Below are 19391 nucleotides of genomic sequence, written 5' to 3' on the forward strand. Positions count from 1 at the left end.
TAATCCCACAGCCTAAAACCACCCCTTTCCAATCATACTGATGTTTCGGGAAACAAAATATTAACTTAATCAATCTTTAAATACAGGGTGATTTTGTTATTCACTGACAAAACTTTGAGGGATGAATACGTGGGGGTTTTCAGAAAAAAATGATACCATTAACTTTTTTCGAAAAGTCATCAATTTTTGGGTTATTTAGACTCACTTTATTGAGACAAAGAAAAAAGTGTCCCCAGTTTTTCATACAAATTTTGGGTATCAGTTTTGTAACGGTCCATACAAAACCTACTTACTTATGTAAAATGCGTTACAAAACTGTAATTTTTTGGGATACATATTTTCCTTTTTAAATCTATAGTCCTCGTGATTCTGAGTAGAAATAACCCAAAAGTTAATGGGTTTTCGAAAAAAAGTAAATAGTACTCTTTTAAGTGCAAATTCCCATGTAAGTAATACTGAACAACTTTTACTATAAAGACAACCCCGAAATCACAAAAAAAAAATCTGCTATCTCATACATTTCGGTGAATCCGATTCAATGTTTTCTATAGAACGGCTGAAATTTTTTTCGCGATTTCGGGGGTTGGGCCCATGATAAAATTGTTCGGTGATAAAAAAGCAGCATGTATTTATTACTGTATGTTTATGTTAAGTTTAGTAAATAAAAGTAGGTACGTACAGATAGTTTATTTTACAAAAAAATAAGCAAATTTACTTCATAACATAAGTTAATCGTATATTCTATTGAATACACGAATTCATATACGGTCAAACCTTTAAGCCATAGTTAAATATATTAAAATAAAGTAGACTATATTTTAAAGTATCTAAGTCTAATTTAGAATAACAAGAAAGTTAGTTAAGCCATTTTGAACTTCAGTAGATATTCATGAAAATACCCTCAGGCTGCGCAATGAGTGAACTAACTATTCGTTTTTATTCATTGTTTTATTTTTCATTTTATTTTAATGTAAACGTAACGTATTGCAGCTAAATGTGTTTTTTCGTATGTTGATTCAATTTTGTTTGAATCTGAATAAAATGGCGGATATGAGTGTATTTGTTTTTGAACATCCCCTTTGATATTAAAGGGAAATGAAATGAAATATTTGAGTTTTCCAATTAGCGATGCAAAAATAACCAATAGCGTAATACTCGGATTACAGTTTTTTACACACACAGTACGGACAGTAATAAAATGAATATTGAAATAAGAACAATATAATTCATATAGAAATACATATTTAAATATTGGAATATTGAAATGATTTTAAAGAAACTGATGGTAAATAAGTATACGGCTCGGCTTATGAAAGGTGGCCGGTGTAGACTATGGACGCTGAGAATAATACGATATTTTGCACTACGTTTTCGGTCGCATTGTCTTTTTTTACATTTAAGGCGTGTAAGTATTTTTTTTACATTTTTAAATCTGTTCTTTCGGAGCAGAGGCAGACCAAAAAGGAGATGGCGGGACAACCTCGAAGCTTCTCGCAGCGTCTGGCGAACATGCACCAAACCGTGATGAGTAGTAGAAGAAAGGGGAGGACTTTGCCCAGCAGTGGGACTTCTTCTTCCTCGTTCCCTCAATGCTGAGGATCGCGACCACAGCATGCAACATGTCTCCATCGATTGCGGTCATAAGCAAAGTGGACTGCACGGTGCAGGCTGCCGCCACTCGTCTTCTTCATGACGTCAGACCATCTCTTACGAGCCCCACCTTGAGCGCGTTTGCCATTCATTCGCCCCAAGATGATACAGCAGTGGGACCAGGGGTCAGAAACCGGTATTTGCTCCATACAAAAATACCGGTATTATTACGTTCTTTTTCGTTCTTTGGTTTATTATTTCATTTTTAATAAGACACCTAATAATACAAAGTTCTTACCTAAATTTATGATTCAGTCCTACTATAAGAACATAAAATAATTCAAAATATTGGGCTATTTCGGGGTTTTAAAAAAATACCGATTTCGAGCCCTTGTGTCCCAACACAAGATAGGCTATTAAAAAAAACCTTATTTTTCGCAATGATTCAATATATATTATGATTTTTTAACAAAATTTATTATTTAAAAGAAAATCAGCCGAAAATTAAACTACTACATGTTATTAATATTATAAAAGAATTCCAATAAACCATCTACTAAATTACAAATGTTACTAATTATTATAAGCCAAACCGAACAGTGAACATGCATATCATTCCACTCAAATACATACCAAGAAATAGAAGCAATAATTTAACTTAACACAATAACAAAACCAAAGCAATGAGACTCCTTCAAAACATCACAAATATTATTACGAAGCTTATGAAAATAAAATATCTTCCATCAAAGGATATTGTAACGAAAATATTCCCAGAAAACATTCCCAAGTGGCCCATCCCATGGTCTAATAAAACATGGTCTTCTATTCCCAGAGTGACACGGGCCTACGTCACAATAACATTGCCACTTTATTTCAACATAACATGTTACATGGGTACATTATACCTATGGTTAATAAGTTAAAATATTTCTTTATAATTTTATAATTTTCATTTATATGTATTTTATCTTAAATTTTACAATAACACGTCATTTTTAATTATTCGTTAGCAATATCTTCCGATTCACGAAAGAAATTTCAGACGTTCGGGTAATTCTGTTTACATTACTGGCAACACAGCATAGCGCTGTCACATTTGACAATTCGGATCTAGATAACTTCATGCCCTGACCGTCATCCTTGTCGAACGCGTGTTAATTGTTATTTCCTTCTCGCTCAGTGTCAGCAGTCGCAGTGTTTTCCAAACTTTTCACGTCGTAAGCTTGGTAATTAATGTGTAACTGTGAATTAGTTTTTCAAACGTTTGTCTTGTATAGATAAATAAAGTTTAATTTAATACATTAGATTTGTTTTATTTTACTATGTTTCTACATGAATAACTTAAAATTAATGCCGTTAAAATAATTTTCACCGTTGGTTAAAATTCTCCCACATTTGAGAACCTGTAAACAGCATGATGACGTAGGCCCGTGTCAGTTAGGTCATACGCGAATCTCGGAATAGAGTACCAGGCGGAGTATATTATTATACCATGGCCCATTCCTACCCCTTAACCCAAAAACTGCTTATTTGTCAACTACCCTCCAACCCAACGCATAAAGTAGCCCGGCTCGATTCAGTGTCACGTCCACGGCATCGAAACGTCGAGGGCATATCGTTTGTCTACTTTATGTGAATGCTGCGGGCTCTGGCTAGTTGAAATTAGGGTTGATGCTCTCGATTTTTTTTTAAATCTGTTTAAAGAAGTATTTTTAGTTTTACGTATTACAGAAGTATATATTACCCGAAAAAATTAACTGCCTTGCATAAATTCTATTTTGTTGAATGCCAAAGTTATGCTACGTTAAAATTATCGTTGGTTACTCTATGGGAGAGTATCGGATTAATTAAAATGATTTTTTTTATATAAATAAATAAGCTGTAGTTTAACACCTGTACCTAGTACCTACATTAGGATAACTAAGTTGTTACTAAGCACAACAATTCTCAACATTAATATTTGTTGTATATGTACATTTTTAAATTTGCAATAAAACAAGTAAATGTCTAAAAATTTGTTTTATCATTGTAAATATTGTCAAATCTCCAATGCCCATTTATTACGAGTATAACCAGATTTGAAGTTTATCTTAAAACTAACAAAAGTAACATTATACATAGCTTTAAAATTGTATAACGAATAGCATAACCGTATGCAACCATTAAAGTTGCACATCAATTCTTGCTGAAATCGAACCGTTTTTTCATCACTGGCAACCCTAATGCTTTTACTCCATTCGGGCTTTACAAAGCTCCGTGCTGTTCCGGAAAAAATGTCGAAATACCAAAAAAATATTGCCCGTATCGGCAATAGTGGAAATCTCTTCATTGTTTAACATCCGAAGGCTATGAGGGTTCCGTATATGTTTTAATTTCTGTGAAATTGAAATGAGTTCCGTCAGACCTCCCAACGGTCCAATACGGCAACTATGTTCCACAAGTTCAAAAGGAAATTAAGTATCAATAACAACATTTTCCTTTTGGTTTACTCCGAGTTAATTCTTCCATTTATAAACATACCTTGTCTTAGAACTACAAAAAATACATTAAAAGACACACCTGAACTAAAAAAATTACAGTTAATTTTGGTCCATAGCTTTGGACTATTGTTGGGAGGTTTTACGGTTTGTTTTATTTTGCTGGGTTAAAAGTTTAAAATTGTGAGGACATGGAGTAGAGGCCTAGCGAGCTTAGTCTCGTAGAATATCAAATAATGGAGACTTCTGGTGATCAAAAGGCTAACCAGTATTTGATATTCTACGGATATTGATATTTAAATGGTTATAAACTGAAATAAATGTCATATACTAAGAAAAAGTGACCAAGGCCTCTAGTGCCCCAGGCTGGAATCGAACCAGCGTCCTCTGCTATCGCGGCACACCTGGCTGGCTGGGACAGTTACCTGCCGCGATAGCAGAGAACGCTGGTTCGATTCCAGCCTGGGGCACTAGAGGCACTTTTTCTTAGTATATGACATTTCTTTCTTAGTGTATGACCAAGGTGCATGACGTGGGTTTCGTCATTACCAAACTAAAATGGAATTGGGCGGGACATGTTGCTAGGCAGAGTGATGGCAGGTGGACTAAAATGTTAACAGAATGGTGGCCGCTTTCAAATGAAAGAAGCGCCTGGCGTCCGTTGGCTCGTTGGTTGGAAGACATCCGGAAAATTGCGGGTCACTTCTGGATGAGATTAGCTCAGGACCGGGACAAGTGGCGTACTAGAAGAGAGGCCTATGCTCAGCAGTGGGCGATAAAGGGCTGATATGATGATGATGATATATTTATTTCTACTTGAAATAAGAATAATAAAATATTTTCTGAAAATAATTTAATTTGTTCTAACACTTCTAATAGTATTTAAATGGTTGTTTGGTTTTCGCTCTCCCTACCTATCCCTTACAACAAGGTTCGCACATATCCTCTTGTCTGGTATGACTGGTATGCGCAGTGAGCTCACGGCTCGCGGTATTCCAAATTAAACGATTTTGATCGTTGGCGGCGTTTAGTTCCGACGCAAAAAGGCTGTGTGCGATCAAACTTCAGTAAAAAAAATCGCTGACATACCTATATACGTGTTGAGCGATGCTTGACTAGGAAGACAGATAGCTATAAAATTAAAAATTTTAATAACCCCTACGCATCAAGTCAAAAAACCTTACATTATATTGGAAAAGACCTTGATAGTCTTCAAACTGCTGGATTGATTTCTATCAAATACAGCTAAGAACGATTTGAAGGAAACTCGCTTTCACACCGCATCGAAATCGGTCCATCCGTTTGAGAGCTACGATGCCACAGACAGATATTGACGTCAAACTTATAAGACCCCTATTTTTTTACATCGGGTGTTGAAAAATGACCTATTTTTAAAAGGGTAATAAAGGCTGGCTGTAGGGTGTCGCTAGGCTTCACATTGGGGCCTGTTTACACATTGATTAGTGTTTATTACAAGTTCAGACATTTACCACTAAACGCAAAGTAGGTAAGTAGCAAACGTATGAACTCATTCTTTTAAAATTATGGCTTCAGTCCAGTGGGATTTTCTCTATTTCGCCAGTATCAAGGTATTAGGAGCTAAATACGACGACTAAAATTGTACGGTTAGTACAAGACAGTGTACGGTGATTTTATTAGCTCTTGTAAAGCGATAGCTGGACTTTACAAGTAGCACGTGGACTACCGGCCGTTGACTCCAAAATGGTGGTTAAACGCATTTCAAGGTTAATTCTCCATTCACAGCACACTACCACCTCATTAGTTTACTGTATAATAAGCTTAAAAAAATGATATTTAATGCATTTATATGATTAGGTACGTTTAAAACTCTAGGGTCGATACATATATTTGTAAACATGTTAATGTACATACACTAGTCAATAAAAAAGGACAATCAAACAACTTGCATACAAATCACTGACCTACCATACACGCTGCATGAATAAATATAAACCCCACATTAACCACTTAAACGTACTTTTGCAACCTTTTGCTTTCGCCCGTTTTCAATACAAATGCTTTAGGCTAGTGATGCAACCAATACGAATATTCGTATTCGCTGAATATTAAAATGGTATTCGTACCTATTTTTTAGTACTTATTTAAAACTTTAACATATTGAAATAAATAAACCTATTGTGGTATATTACAACGTAGTGAGTGTTTCAAGAAGGTTGAATGTTGCGATGATTTCATACTACGAGAATTACCACGAGACATAAAATACTGTAGTTGCCAAGCAAATCACAAAATGCATTTAACTAAATGTATCCAAATGTGTGTCTAAAACAATAACTTTTTTAAAGTTTGCTATATTAAATAGCATTTCTAGGTTGACACTTTCTCGACATATTAAAACGTATTTAAACTGGGTCTATCGCAAATTTGTATAAAGTTTTTATGATACACTTTTATAAATTTTATAATAGTACAGTACAGTTCATTGAAGAATAAAATATCATTATGTACGAGTATTGTTATGTTTATAACTAAGGTATATTTGTATTTGTTGTATCGTGATAATGATTAAGTTATTGTTCCTCAATATTCGTATTCGTAAAATCAGGAAAGTGCTATTCGTATTCGTATTCAAAAAGGTAGTATTCGTGGCATCGCTACTTTAAACTCCACATTTCGCTCTGCGATTTCAATGGCCACTGCCCACTCTAAAGCGCGATTGAAAATGTTAAAAAGTTTTTTGTCAAAGGCCATCTGTGACCACCCAACATTCAACTCTAAAGCTAAAGATATAAGGTTGATTTTAGAAAAGCTTTGAGGCACATTAGCACTTGAAGTAGCTGAATTAATGGAAGGTTTTTTTGAAACGCTTTAGGTTTCGTTTAAGTGTTTTGTCAATACTTTCTTTAGTGGAGATTTGAATTTAAAATCAGTATTACTGTATATTGCTCTCTTCTAACATATATCCAGTATAGAGAAGCTTAACTTAAAACCTGCAAACCATCAAGTGCCTAGTAGGTACTCACCTATTATAAAATACAGGCAGACCCACTCACAACAGCTAGTTAAGTCCACATGTGGCGTGTTTTCAGCTCTTTCCATATTTTGCCTCACTCCCCCACTTGGCTCAAGCATGTTTTCACTCGCTAATACGCACTGCTAATTGCCTAGATAATTATGTTTCTTAGTACGCTAGCTTTATAGGTCTACTTAACTGAGCCGGTTGGTAAGTTATCATGGTTAATTATGGAAGCCTTTAGTTTTTCTGCGAGCGTCTGATAAATATTTGGTTAAGTTAAATTAACATTATTTATTTACTTTTTATTTAGATTTTTATAGTAGGTACTCATAGGTACATTTTTAAAAACATACACATTTATATTTAATACATTTTTAATTCCAAGTTAGAAAATGGCTAAAAGTGGACTAATATTGTGAGTAACATGGACTATGAATAAATATTAGATTGTAAACTCTATTTTACAATCTGAGTAAATTCGAGTGTCTATTTAAATTTTATTAACAATTTTGACCATATCATAATGTTCTATTAAAAGTTCATACATTTCCTTGGCAAACTCTGCTTTGCAAGCTCAATCTCCATTGAATTTGTATACTGGCCACAAAAACTCAATTTAGAAACCACGTTTAACATCTGTAAGTGCTCCAAATAAGTTTTAAACGAATACTGCTCAAAGCTCTAGTATTTAAACTATAATACCTCGTATCTCTCACAATTTTGCAATTTAATAACTACCTTAACTCATTGTAACAGTGTTTTATTTTCAAGTAAATGTTGATGCTTGTTAAAAGCTTGGGAAATATTATCTGTTACCTATTTATCTTGCATTTTATTTGCAGCTTAAAGGATGTTGCTTGTGCAAACGCTTCGTATGCTTTTGAATGTAATACAGAAGAGTAAATATGGTTTGATAATACTTTAGAAGTTCATAGTCATAGGCACAGTCTACAATCCACACCAGTTACTGCAACATCATCATAATAACAGTCAAAATAAGTCCAAAAACTGCTAAATTCACAATCTTTTTCTTCTTCTTCGCGTTATCCCGGCATTTTGCCACGGCTCATGGGAGTGTGGGGTCCGCTTGACAACTTTTCCAAAGAATTGACGTAGGCACTAGTTTTTACGAACGCTACTGCCATCTGACCTTCCAACCCAGAGGGTAAACTAGGCTTTATTGGGATTAGTCCGGTTTCCTCACGATGTTTTCCTTCACCAAAAAGCGACTGGTTAATATCAAATGATATTTCGTACATAAGTTCCGAAAACCCTTTGGTACAAGCCGGGGTTTGAACCCGCGACCTCCGGATTGAAAGTCGCACGCTACCTCGCAGTCACGTTGCAGCCGCAACACTGCTGTTGCAGTTGCAGTCTAAATGTAACATTTATACTGGTACGCTTTGTGAATTGTTTTATGAATTGGCTGTAGCCCGGACCGTATTAAACTCAGCTGGGTATCGTTACACGGGTTCCGATGAGTCGAGTGCTTTATACAAGCGAGAAGATGTGAGCGAAAACATATATTTATCAAGCAGAAGTTATCAGGCAGGTAATCTGCGAGTAGGAGATGACAATCTAGTTCAATCTAGGTTCAATCTAGACAAGCTCAATGTTATTGAAGGAACTGAACATCTAATGCAGCCCTACCAAAGCTGACATGGTATTTTAGGCAATGAATCCCAAATATATTGCTTTCCATCAGAGAAGAGTTCATATACTTCATGTGCATAAGGATCTTGCCATCAGCTTATGCAGATGAAGTTATAATAAATATGAAGATAGATACATATAATAATTTGCTTTTTGCATAACCTCTTTGAGTGTGTCTAATTAAGGATCCTGACCGATTTTTTTCTAGTAATCATTTAGCATGTTTTTCAAGAACGATAATTATTTTTGCTATACACGGTGGCCAATAAATAAGTGCATTCCCGTTGCCAGCGAGGTTTTGGGATTATACTGAGCAACTTTTACTGTGGGACCGACCCCGAAATCACGAAAAAAAATTACCCTTCCATAGAAAATGGACCAGCCAAAATGTATGAAACAGTCAAACTTTTTTTTCGCGATTTCGGGGTTGGTCCCACAGTAAAAGTTAACTAACCTAACCTAACGGGAATGCACTTATTTTTTGGCCAACCTGTATACTTACAGCACAACCGAGGTTTGAAGCCATGATTTTTCACCACCACACACATTGAAAGGTGAATGCTATCTATAAAAATACAATGTCTCATAACCAGACATCGTAAATTTTATAGCATTTTCGGTGCAGCGGAGTAGTGTTAACGGAATTGGTGTAAAAGATTTCGACCCTAATGATTAAATAGCGTTAATTACGTTACGAGGCTATACCAATTCCGTTAACACCACTCAGCACTATAAATGCTATAAAATGTACGATGTCTGCTCATAACTTACACCTCACCTCAAGTGGTCAATTGTTCCGTGATCCGGTAGCCTCTCTTGTTACATTTGATTTGTTTTTTCTACTTTGGCAACGGAACGAAGTTGCCATTATAAATCTTCTTGTCGATACATTGTTTCCAGTGTCGGCTAATTTAAAAAGCTTTAGTTTTAGATTTAGGATACTTATTGATTGAAAGGAAATATTTTGGACTTCTTTTATTAAATATAGGAATAGTGCTTTTTAAGAACCATAGATAATATAGGTACATATCATGTTATGCTTTGGAAGTACTGGTGGTCTATCATTCATTTGATATTTACCAGTCACTTTTCGGTGAAAAAAAAACATCATGAGGAAACCGGACTAATCCCAACAAATATAATATATTGAACTATATTTATAATTATAATATGCTATGATCTCCTTTACCTCATACATTTATAAACTTATAGATACACGTGTCATAAATCTACTCAAAGCCACAACGAGCCAACTCCACTTAAAATTCACACGATTCCATACCATAAAACCTTTGAGATAGGCTTCATAATAGCGTAATGTAAGTCAGTACGCAGGATATCAGCGCACGCACACCGCACACCTGACGATGTATCGGCACGTATTGATTACTGACGTACGTATGTATTTACCTACGCAGGTTTAAAGTAAAATAGAATCAGAATCAGAATCATAATCAAGTATTTTATTCGTGATAAACTTAAACATAAAATTACATACAAGAGTATAACTAAAACATAAAATTGGTAAGCGTCAAAGTACTACCAAATGGTCTCGCCTCAGCATAATACATTGCGAGACCATTTGTGGGCCCCGATCGCAGCCGTACGACACGGCTCTATCGTAATGTAGTTTTGTGGAGCATTGTATGTAACAAAAAAAGTTGTAACTTCTAGTATAATAAATAACAATAAAAAAAAATAAGCTGAACGCAGCCTTTGCAGCAGCGACCGGCATAAGAGTTTTTATTTGGACTTTAATTATTAAATAGTGGAACAACTGGTTCGTGTCATCTATAATTTAAACCTTACAGATACAGCACTTCCATACCTTACAATACCTACATTGCATAGGTCATTGAAAAAGTATTGTTTAGCTCTAATGGGGTACTTGATACAAAATGATCTAGATTGAATAGCCAGCTATCCCCTTATATAGGTTTACAATAAAACTTAACTAGAATTTAACAGTATTATTGCGCATATTGATTCAGAATGTTCTATTTTCTAGACGTTTAGGGTCTACTACTTAAGGCATGTCTACCATAAAACCTATTACTAGTGCTTAGAGATGATTCATCCACTAGATGCAGCATTCTATGACATAAATACAATGCATTTTAAAAGTTCGTGCTCCTAGAAATTCGAATTAATCGTTGCCGCTTCTTTCCGCCATCGCTTCAATTCATTTCAATTCAAATAATTTATTCCGGAAACATACAACACACAACAGTTGCTTTGTGACAACAGTTCCATCTTTACCATTTAGACGGCAGGCATTCCTCAACTGAGCGTTTTTCTATAAACGCACAGTTAAACTGTGGAATTAACTGTCTCCCGGACTGATACGGCCTTAAAACCTTTAAGAGAAGTCTCTCTACTCCCATCTTTTTATCGGAATTTTCCGGCAACGCATTTGCAACCCCTCCGGTGCTGTTGCAGGTGTTCGTGAGCAACAGTGATTGCTTACCACCGGGCTATGCGTCTGCTCGTTTGCCTTTTAGTATATCATAAAAAAGATACCTAGGTAGATACTCAAGCGATCGCTAAATTTGATGCGCTTGTTTTCTATAACGAAACTTAGATTTCTATTTTTTTTTTTTCAAAATGGATGGTCGCTCGCCACGTCTCATTTACAGCTCATATAGCATAGTGTTTGTAAATACAGATGTTTTTTGTACTTACTTAGGCATAAACGACTGAACAGATCTGTGTTAAAGTAGACAAACATTACCTACAAATTTAATAGTGTGACCGTGTTTTAATAGGTAGGCACTTAAAATGTTTGTATGCCAATAATTATTAATTGAAAAGGGCAGTCGTTTATAACTAAAGTAAATTAAAGACAAGTATCATAATGCTGTATCTACAGTATGTAATCCAATCTTACAGAACATAAGAAATCGATTAAATACCCGAAGACCCTTAAAACGACAACCATTATTAAACATCTTTAGTACACGGAGAAATAGGCCGTCGTCCAAGGACTGTAAGCATATATTTATTCGTGTACATTATGAGCTCAGTTAATTATATGATATAAAGACTTAGAAGGTACCTAATGAAGTTTAAGTACCGATCGGTACTTGAACTAAATTGGTACTAATATAGGTATCTAATTTCTACACTAAAGTAATGTCTCACAATAAAGTAATAAAAGTCATAAAAGAGAAAATGCATTAGGTATTTCGATCGTAATACGCACGCTAAGTAGCAATAGGTATCGCTATTGCTAATTAAAGCCAAGAATGACTAATATTTATTTATAATTATAGATTAGATTAGATATATTTATTTCTTAAAGAAAAAGACACAGTATTTTACACAAAAGGATAAAACAAAGGCTTTCACTAAAAGATCGTCAACTTAACATTAACATTAAAAACAGAAAATTAAAAGATAAAAGAATATAAAATTAATAAATAAAACAATGTCACAAAAAAGAAAATGTCAATGTAAGTATACTTAGCTATTAGGCCAACCTATAAACTATGTGAGGTGTGCAATAAAGAGTATTGTATTGTATTGCATGGATTTGGGCGTTTTCAGAAATAAATATATCTCGAAAACCCGATTCTTACAGATTCCGGTGTTTTTGGGTTCTTTCAACTCAGAATCACTAGCATATTCAGTTCTGATGATAAAATAAAATGTCCCAAATCTTTGTATGAAAATTGTACATTCCACTACGTCAGGCACATACAAGTGAAACATTTTTTCATACTAAAACGTGACGTAATGGAATGGACATTTTGGGACATCTTTTTTTAATGTTGGGATGGAGAATACTGTCGATTCTGAGTAGAATGAGCCCAAGAACGTCCAGATGTGAAAGAATCAGGTTTTCAATATTTATTTCTGAAAACGCCCATTTAAGAAACGCCTGAATCTATTTATTTAAGTTGAACTTCGGAACACCTCATTCAGGTCACCACTTGTGAACACACGTGCTTACTCACATCAACAATCGCACATTAAGGCTTCACCATTTGGTTCGAACCATAAAATTTTAATACCAAACTCACAATTCAGAGAAGGAAATAAAACTTCTTTAGAAGTGCACAATGAGATTGAGCGCTTTGGAAATAATTTTACGAGCAAAAACTGACGGTAAATGCTGGATTTTTCTTATGGTTCTGTGTAGTTAAAGGTGAAAACATTTTTTGGACAAAATGGCTAAAATATGAATAGTTAACACAGTTAAGTAAGAGCTTTATACCTCTTTATACAAAACTAAACATTTGGGCTTCTTAAAACCCTAGTGAAAAAGTTATAGAACCTGTTTATCGATCGATATTAAATATTTTTGGATCGATTTTTATATTGTTCTCGATTTTGTTTCTTCAGATTTCGATAAAATTTGGTGGATAAATCCGATAGAGTTGGTAAATAGATTCTGTGTATAATAAGCGCAATTTCACTGTAAGTCCTAAAAATCTTCCTCTTAGTTATGAAAACAGGACTATGATCGTAACTCAACGGAAACTTACATAGATTTTTTGTCCCCAATTGGGATTTCGTATTTATTGCGCCCACAATGAGGAGCTCTTCTAACAAGCCAAATTTCTATGTGTATGTACAATTGTCCCAGTGTCCTTGACAGCTGAAATACATGGCTCTGTATGGTTCAATATTTGTATTGATGGAAGCACGATTTTCACAGACTGTACCTAAATGAATCTTTGTTATTACAAGATAATATTTATAATATTAACCTTCATACTATTTATTTGCCTCTGGATCTCTAAATCCCTCATTAAATCATGCAAGTGCATTTCAAAGATGTTACGGCAGTAATTTATACTCATGCGTCGTTTATGTCAACTCCGCTGCACGCACGTGTGAATCAGGGACCACAGATAAACGAAGTAACGGACAATGTAAGCTAAATTTAAGCAGATAAACACTTAAATGCTTTTGACGTTGATGACCGTCTGAAAATTAGGATGATGAACCATTGCAAGGGAACCGGGTAAATACCATTAAAACACTGTTTTCCTTTCAGGGCAGACAGTTTAGTAAAAGCTAGTGCCTACGCCAAATCAATGGATTAGGTCGCCGAGAGCTCATAGGCGGTAATGAGACTTAAAATTCACACACACCAAGATATCAAAAATGTATTAACTAGTTTCTCGAAATAAATAACTTCACCGAATGATACGGTACAATGACATCAAAACTATTCCTAACAATTGTAAAATCTAAATATCCTAGCCAAGAAGACAATCGGTGATAAAAAACGTCAATCTAAAGTTAAATAATATACTTATTGTAAATAATCTGACACTTTCAAGCATCTGTCATCCCGACACATTTTTTTTCGTTTGTCTATATATTTGTCACCTTGGCTAGGTGCTCTGTGCAGCACCATTTACTTCAGCTGCTACTTTTCCCAAACCAACTATGTTAATATTTTATATTTCATATTTACCTTTTAGTTGCTTTTGACTTTCATAATTTATTATACAAATAAATATTTCGACGGCGACGGTTTCATAGTACTAGTTACAGTAATTTTATTACTTAAAAGCTCCACCCAGTAATAAACTTGCTAAACAAGTAGACAACTGCTTTTACTATTACTATTTTCTAAATAAAACTTGCTATTTATTCTATTTATCCCTCAACCACGCCCTAAAGCAGGAAATCTAAAAACTAAATAACATTTTATGATCCTATTATTCTATTCGCTGACAATACGTTGTGTAGGGATCAAACTAAATATATTAACGAAATGTCGTAAAAGTGAATGTTAGTGTCAGTTGTGTCACGAATTATTGACACACAGATTCCCGTTTGATCTTTTTTGAAGTTTTTTAAAGATTTACATTTACCAATTTGCAAACGCCAAACGTGCTGATCAAAAAACTGCGGGCCAATAGTTGCCTGAAAATAAATATTTTCATTTCATTTCATTTCAAAAATAAATATTTGGAGACAATCTTATTACAGATCTACCTAGACCCAAACTAAGCTAACAGGCCTATTCGGATTTCGAGATAATCACAAGATCTTGAGACGATTTAGAGATCAACTAGATCTACATTAGATATCGACTAGATGTGACTTGGATATCTAAGTCATAACTTGTCGAAATCGTTCAAGAGGTCCTCCAGAATCGCGGAAACGTCAAATTTGACATATCTATCTTACAAATATCTTTAAATTATCCGTATCGTAACTTGTTGAAGTCTAGTAGAAATCTAATTCATTTTCCGAATCGAGCGGTAAGCCTCCTTACGCAAACCTGAGCCTCTCTCTCTCCAATCTCTCCAACTCTGATCCCTTATAAATTATATTTTATATATGTGACGTCCCATGGGTAAAGGTACCTTATGGCGGTTGGCGCTTACGCTATTATTAACGCCGCTCCAATATTATTGCGGCGGTATGCGACGTAAGCGCCAGCCGCCATAAGGTACCTTTTGCCGTGGAACGTCACATATACGTATATGAGATACATCGCAGTTTTATAGTTAAAATTAGCATGTTTTCACAGCGATATAAAGTACATACCTACCTATTCCCGTACTGACAATAAATAAAATTAAACTAATATTGGTATTATGCTTACACAGATTATTAATTTTATTATCATTATATTGTGTCCCTACCAGCCACTGGGTTACGGTCCAAGCTATAAAACCATAACTAAACTTTTATTACAAAACAGCGTAACTATATTCATACTATTTAGACTTACTACGTTATTGCTAGTTGGAAATTTTATGACACAGTCGAATAAAATGATTTTATGCATCTCAAAGGAGATTATCTGATCGCTATTGTGTTATTAAGTGTTTTAATCGTGGGAACGCTTTGTTGTATTAGTATGGGGGACAGTGGGACTAGTATAGGTCGTAAAGTAGCCCTTAATCCAGAGTTTTATGAGTAACGGTTAATGTGAGCTACTGGGCAGGGTAGCTTTACTGTGTCGCAAAAACATATAGGTATGTAGAAATTTTTACTAAAGCAAAGAGTGCTTGGAGGAAAAAAGGAAGGCTATATAAGCTAGTATGGTAGAAAGACAAGAAACATAATCAATGCGATAAAAATAATGCTATGTATGAAGAAAATAAAACTGGCACTCGAAAGAAAAAAAACCGGACAAGTGCGAGTCGGACTCGCGCACGAAGGGTTCCGTACCATAATGCAAAAAAACGGCAAAAAAAACGACAAAAAAAACGGTCACCCATCCAAGTACTGACCCCGCCCGACGTTGCTTAACTTCGGTCAAAAATCACGTTTGTTGTACTTGTGTTATACATCATCTGTGAAAATTTCAACTGTCTAGCTATCACGGTTCGTGAGATACAGCCTGGTGACAGACGGACGGACGGACGGACGGACAGCGGAGTCTTAGTAATAGGGTCCCGTTTTACCCTTTGGGTACGAACCCTAAAAAAAAATCGATTACTCCTCCAACAAGAGCAAAGGTCTTAAATCACGATAAGTAAGTATACCTAATAATGATAGATATTTGCCCCATAGATAGTTGCAATGGCTCTGGCTGACCTTACAGCAGGTTTTTAAAGTACCTCCACACCATAAATTTGAGACACGAACGTGTAATTTTTTTTGAAGTAGCATCAAGTTATTTTTGTTTCATGTTTTGCAACCATCACACATGTAAAAATATTATTAAAAACGTAACAAGTCTATAAATTAGGGTATTCATACATAATGTAGGCCTACTTTGGATGTGAAAAGGCTGTTAGCGAAAATTTACAACCGGCATTGACTAAGTAAATATTAAAAATCTACATTTTTATGTAGGTACGTACCTTTACTTCATATTGTCATATTCGAAGAGTAGTATAGATTTTCATTTTTTAAGCTAAAATGAACAAAACTGGAATATTTTGTTTTTGTTTCAACTCGATAATATATAAATATAAAATATCTTATATTTCACCAATAAATATTTCAGTTTTTAATGTGTTTATAAACATACTTACATTTGAGTTATAAAATATTCAAGAAAATCTCAAAATTCTTGAAATGACTAAAAACTATATTTAATGCTGGAGTCAGTTACGGATCGCTGCCATATATGACCCAAATTTTTTTTATTAAGCTATGAGCTTCATCACATATGATCTCTGAGTAATTCTAAGCATTTCTAGCCTCGGAGGCGATAAGAAGCGTGCGTCTAGTCGAGGGGGGCGGAGTACAAAGATGGCCGCCACCCGTCATCATACAAAAAAATCTGTTCTGGTCTTGGTGGCTACTAGGGCAAGTTTGGTATCATTTTCGTATAAACCGAAAACGTGGAATTCATTGCTGATATTTGTTTTTTTCAGTTTCATAGTATGTTTGCAAGAAAAACGTAAAAAGATAAAAATTTGGGATGGAGGTTTTTGCTTTGAGAGCTAATAACTTTTGTATAGTGGCCAAAAGTATCATACAAAAAATACTATAATAAAGCGCAATTCATGCAGCTTCTAAATATATACATGTTTAGTAATATCCTACTGCAAAAAGATGGTGAAAAAATAATTAAATGACCGCAGCGCGGGTAGTTGGACTCTCGCTAGGCGGCGTTTATCTTACAAAATGGTCGAGTACGAATATCTACGTAGGTAACTATGCTTACTTTGCTAGATTTTATGATGACGAATAAAATGCTTACTGTATATTTAATGTCCGCAGTTTCCAGTACACAGACATAATTCTGGTATAGGTTAAAAACATACACACAGGTATCCCCAATCCCCATGTCTAAAGAGGAGGGCGGCTCGCTTAACAAATAAGATCATGTACAACCGCAATTTCAGGTTGGGTTAGGTTAGGTTCGTTACCTAGTTACCTTTTATCCCTCAGAGCAGAAAATAGAAGCCCCGCGAGGCGGGGCTTCGTTGGTTTGTCACCAAGTCATACTTGCATAACCTATATTAGTATGACAAATATACAGAGCTGTTATGATTTCTAAATGTAAGCTCTCCGCATAATAGTTATTTATTTTACAAGGGGGCAAAGTTGTTGTTTAACCGCTCGTGCTAATATTGATACCCGATCAAGCGAAAGATTTCAAAATTGAACCACGAGCGTAGTGAGTGGTTCGAAAAATGGAATCTTGAGCGTTGTAAGGGTTTCAAAGAACGAGGGTTAAACAAAATTTGCCGCCGAGTGAAACACAGAATTTTTCACCACACCAACCTGAAGCAAATATTAAATGTAAAATATCAAACAAAATCAAACCAAATCAAATCCAAATGAATGTTATGTGCAGGTTGAAGTTATTTATTAAAAACAACAAGTAAGTTACCTATAAAATTACTTAAAGTGAGTTATAACATGAAAATTATCGTGAAAATAAATATTTTGCCTCTTCCTAAGTAGTACAATTTCTCTCATAAATAGTGTTTTAATATTATCAGCAAAAAGAGCGCTATTTTATTAGAATAATTTCATTTATAATAGTTATTTCTCGGACCCAATTTTGGACCCGGGTATATCCTTAAACTACGTTCAATAGAGAGGTATGAGCACTGTAAATGTCATCTCGCTTTGTGTGGTAGGGCACAGCACAGCGGATGTCATTCCAGATCTATCCGAGCAGAGCCCAACTGGGGAAGAACGTACTTACCTCCACCTTACAGAAAACACCGGTCAAATAACACTAGGCCCCACTCAAATCGTTGCAAGTGCATTAAAATTAAAGTGCATAAAATTATGTCTGTATGATGAATTATGTATGGATGAAAGTATTTTAGTCGTCATCATAAAATCTAGCAAAGTAAGCATACCTACGTAGATACTCGTACTCGATCATTTTGTAAGATAAACGACGGTCCGCAAGATAAACGAAAGTCCAACTACCCGCGCTGCGGTCATTTAATAATTTTTTCACCATCTTTTTGCAGTAGGATATTACTCAACGTGTATATGTTTAGAATCTGCATGAATTACGCTTTATTATAGTATTTTTTATATGATATTTTTGGCCACTATACAAAAGTTATTAGCTCTCAAAGCAAATATCTCCATCCTAAATTTTCATCTTTTTACGTTTTTCTTGTAAAATTACTATGAAGCTGAAAAAAACAAATATCAGCAATGAATTCTACGTCTCCGGTTTATACGAAAATGATACCAAACTTGCCCTAGTAGCCACCAGGACCAGAACAGTTTTTTTTGAATGATGACGGGTGGCGGCTATCTTTGTACCCCCCTCCCCTTATTGCCTCCCAGGCTTGAAATGCTTAGAATTACTCAAAGATCATATGTGATGAAGCTCATAGCCTAATAAACGCAGGGCGTACGAGTATTCTGATTGTAAGACTAGGTTATGATCTGCATTTGTTATGTATGACTTTTCAGTGTCAAAAGTGTGATGAGAAATGTCACTTTTGACGCTAACATCAGATCATAATATCTAGAACCAAGCTCAGATCTAATTCATAAGCTGTTATTAATATGCATAAAGCTTTATTTCTTTTTACCTATCTTTTATTTAGAAAACACGATACGTTTAACATTCACCAAATACCTTTTTTATTTTATTATGCAACGACCCAAAAAATATATTTATATATCAGGCAGGTACCATCATCACTACGCCTAATTACCAACGCTCCTTGAAAATAATTTCCAAATGTGCTTATAAAGCATACCCAACAAAAGAGGACTACGATATATTAAAATGGTCGGGCCATAACATAAACACGCCG

At 34.9% G+C, this 19391-nt stretch overlaps 1 long non-coding RNA gene across 1 annotated transcript in view; it reads right to left on the bottom strand.

Annotated features, from left to right (window-relative positions):
• Positions 1-18903, bottom strand: part of LOC134798132 (uncharacterized) — a 417294-nt gene extending 398391 nt beyond the window's left edge. Inside the window, exon 1 of the long non-coding RNA XR_010145155.1 lies at positions 18167-18903. This is a non-coding gene — a long non-coding RNA (uncharacterized LOC134798132). The remainder of the gene's footprint in view (positions 1-18166) is intronic.
• Between the last annotated feature and the right edge of the window lie 488 nt (positions 18904-19391).

The sequence above is a fragment of the Cydia splendana genome, chromosome 16 (genome assembly GCF_910591565.1).
Source record: "Cydia splendana chromosome 16, ilCydSple1.2, whole genome shotgun sequence".
Taxonomy (NCBI): Eukaryota; Metazoa; Arthropoda; class Insecta; order Lepidoptera; family Tortricidae; genus Cydia; species Cydia splendana.